The sequence below is a fragment of the Coloeus monedula genome (genome assembly GCF_965178545.1).
Source record: "Coloeus monedula genome assembly, chromosome: 5".
NCBI classification, from domain to species: domain Eukaryota; kingdom Metazoa; phylum Chordata; class Aves; order Passeriformes; family Corvidae; genus Coloeus; species Coloeus monedula.
This window is the reverse complement of record NC_138785.1, coordinates 69,791,078-69,795,040: the sequence shown is the minus strand read 5'-3', so window position 1 is coordinate 69,795,040 and position 3,963 is coordinate 69,791,078.

Sequence of the window (3,963 nt, the reverse complement as noted above, 5' to 3'; positions counted from 1 at the left end):
AAGAAGTTGTGTATATTACAACTCAGCTTAATTTATTCTCTCCCATTGGAGGGAGAGTGTATTCTCTTTGCAGGGTATTTTTAGCGACCACATGCTTCTGTCTCTCAGGAAGCAACAGCTGAGACAGTGGGATGGGGAGGGCTGGGATGCCTCTTTCTGACCCCTGCACTGTTGTCTGGCTTTTTCCAGAAATCAAATAAAGCTGCTTTATTTTTACCCTCAAAGAGATGGACAGGGTGTTTAGAGGCAGGGATAACAGAGAAACACGTGCCTTGACATTCCCAGCATCCTGTCACCACCAGGAAAAGAGGAATTCACTTCCCAAATGCCAGTGGCAGCACATATACAGAGCAGTGTGGAAGGAGCTGGAAGGACACCAACAGTTCAGCACAAACTGCAGGAACAAGCAGGACATCTTAGATCCTCTCACCATCTTGGATGCACTAAACCTGTTTGAAACAGCACCTGAGAGCTGTCCCCACCTCCAGTGCTCAGCTGTGGAAGAGCATCTGAGCCACCTGAGTGGAAAAGGAGGGTCCACCAGAGAGACTAAAGTCACAAGCAGCAAGGCCGTGGCTTTACTGTCTGTTCCAGTGCAAGTTCAGAGAGACACAAGAAAAGGCCATCATATGTAGGAGTGAACCTCACTGTGAAAGCTGAACCCAGCCCAGATTGCCATTCAGCACTTTGTTATCATTTAGTAGGACTTCACTGGGCTAGTTGCTGATAATCTCACCCTCCACCTCAAGGAAACCTGATGCTGTTTCCTCCTCCATCTCTAAGCACTGTGCAGATAAGAATGATTGCAAACCTCTTCCCACATCTCTGTGCTGCATAGAAAAATCTGCCTGGTTAACAGCAAAAGTAAGATGCAGAGAAATAAAGAGGGTAAATCCTGTACATCCTGTGGCAGTAAAATAAATCCTTTACATTTCTAAGGCAGTGGGAAGTACCACTAGGCTCTTCAAGACACAGAACTGCTCAGCACCTTTTGCTAAAAGCCTCTGGCAATGTTCCTTGCCTGCAAATGAAGTCTGGTATCATAATAAATACCCTGTCTTACAGCCTGCCTGCGTGTGCCAAGCACAAACAGTATCAATCCACAGCTCCATAAATTCAGGGTGATCTGGCTGTTCATGTGATTATGAGCAGTATCTTCCACAAACAGCCAGACACCTCCACTCCTCCTGAGGAAGGCCAGAGCTGTCCCAGAGCCACCAGCATGAGCCTCCCAGCTCACACTGAGCAGCCTTGAAAAGTCACTACAGGCAATTAACTCCTACAAGCAATTACAATTTTAGCTGCAATGCTCTACATGTGTGAAAGGTGATGTCAGAATGCTCTGGTCTCATCTGTTATTCACGAGTTACTCCCTTGGCTGTAGGCATCTTTTAGAAATTGCCAGAAGGACTTTAGCACCTCAAAATCAGTGCTGATTGGTTTTTTCCTCTCAAACTCACATGACTTGGAGTGTGGCTATATTGAGCTGAGTCATTAATCACACTAAGCACTGTTTCTGGTTCCCAGATAACAAATAATACAGAATAGAATAGAATAACAGAACAAACAGTATAATTATATCAAAGAATCTATCTTTTCAAAGTAGGTGCAGGATATCAGGGATTCCTTCTTTTTCTATCTGTATTTAGAGCAGCGAACCTACTTTGAGCCCCGTGAAAAAACACTGAATTTCAAAGCCAGCTGGAGAAAAATGCCAATTTGGGAGCATGGAGGAAGGCTGACCCTTCAACAGGAGATTATTCTGTGCTTTGGGGCTGTCTGGATTCGGGGCTGGAGGGGTGAGTAGCCCTATCCTCCCAACAGGAGAACTAACAGCACCCTCTGCTGCCCTCTAAAAATTACCCAAAGCACGATTTTATCAAATGTAACAGTAGCAGCTTTGGACTGTTGTGAGCAGATCTCAGACAAGTCACAAATTAGAGAGGAAAAAAGAGGAAAAAAAGAGGAAAAAAATCCCTGTGCCAAGCAGGAGCTCCTCAGACTCATCCTGTTACTGCAATCCAGCTTTAACCACCCAATGTGACCCCTCACAGGGTGAGGGGGATGCCTTGATCTGGATGAAGCCTCTGTTTTGGGGCAACAGCAGGGACAGCTGGAGGGAAATTACTCAGCTCATTCTCCTGGGGATGGAAAGAATGGGGGCTGAGGGGAATTGGGCCCTGAAGAGGGGTAGATCAATGGGGTGATGAAGAGAAGGGCTGGTATTAGGCCCAGTATTTACTAGGTAGTTACTAGTAATTATTAGGCAGGTATTAAGTAGCTACTAGCAGCTGTCAGGCAGACACTAGGCAGTAACTATGATTTACTAGGCAGCTACAAGGCAGTAATTAGTAATTTAGTAATGGTTATGCAGATAATAGGGAGCTACAGAGTCGTTACTAGCAGTTCTTAGGTACTAAGATGTTACTGGTGGTTACCACACAGTTATTGCAGTGTTGCTAGACTCTTCCTAGTAGTCACTGAGAGGCTCTTATTGTAGTTTCTGAGCAGTTACTAGGAGCTTACTAGCTCTAGGAGTTACTAGGAATTACTAGACAGGTGTTACTTGTTGTGAGGCAATTACAAGGCAGTTACTAACTAGTCACTAGCAGCCATTTAATGTCTTTGGTCAGTGCTTTATAAGTACTGACTGATGAGTTGTATAATGAAAATCAAGTTAAAAAACTAAAAAACCACACACTTAGCAATGCATAACTGTGGGCTTTATTTAAAATATGTGAAGCATCCATTAGCAGCAGTTTTCCCCATTGTCAGTTAAATTTAGTAGTACTCTTGGAAGCAGAAATAACTCCAGTGGAATTAATTACTCCCTTTAGAAAGCTACAGCTATTTTAAGCAGTCAGCTTTCTGGAGGAAAGTATGCATGCTCTTCAAAGGAATGTACTTGGGGAAAGTTGCAATATGGTCTTACTATGTTTAGGTTTAAATTCTGGTTTTCTCACCTATGTCCCAAATTGAATTGTCATGTTTCTGAACTCCAAGATGTGCTTTGGTATATTAACAACTTCAGAAGTACTTTGATGTCCTGGAAATTTCAAGGGGATTTAAGAGTCCGAGGGTAGTGTTTTTTAAATCCTCAGTGTTTAGAGGTAGCTCACACCCTTATTTTTAGTGCAGAGCTGGTACAGGTTTTGCCATGAGCCAGACACAGAAAAGATTGTTGGCTGTGTTTGTCAGTTCATACAAGCCAAGCAAGCTATGGAACTGTGTATTATGGGTACTTTCTGGTCTGATGATCTGTGAGAACAGAGGGTATCCTTTTCTTCAGTGCAAAATCAGCAGTAGCTTTCAGCTTTGGAAAGACTCCATGGCACAATTCTTTATAAGTTTATCACAAAACTCACACATGCTCCCCTTGGGGTTTTTGTTTGTTCTAGTGTAAGGAGTTTCTTTTGACTCAGTGGTAACAAGATAAAAGCCCTTGTAGGAACGTAGGACCTGTAGGAATGTAGTTAATCTGTAGTTACAACCATGCATCCTTTTCTGAGACTCAGTAAATAGCTCTCATATGTTATAAATTCTTAATTTCCCCCTTTCCCTCCTTCAGCACATCTTATTCACTTACTGGAGAGGAGAAAGAGTTTGGGTACCAATTTACTGATCATGTTTCTCACCCAATATTCCACAAACCCATCTTAAATAGCACTGGGAGCAGGCTGAAAACTAACATTGCACAAACTGCTCTCTCACAATCACATGGGAGATGTCAGAAAAGAGCTGGGCAGAAGGGCAAGTGCCTTGTCTTAACCTGCCCCAGAGAGGCTGCAAAGTGAGGGTTGGGAGGTGTATTTCTTACTGAGTTCTTAAGGCACAAGGAGGACTAAAACAGGACAGTGTGGAAAGGAAGGAGTCTATTATCCTAAGGATTCTTCTTTGGAAGAAATCAACCACTCAGCATAGACTGAATCAGCTTTCTGTTGCACCCTAGTCAAGTTTTGATGG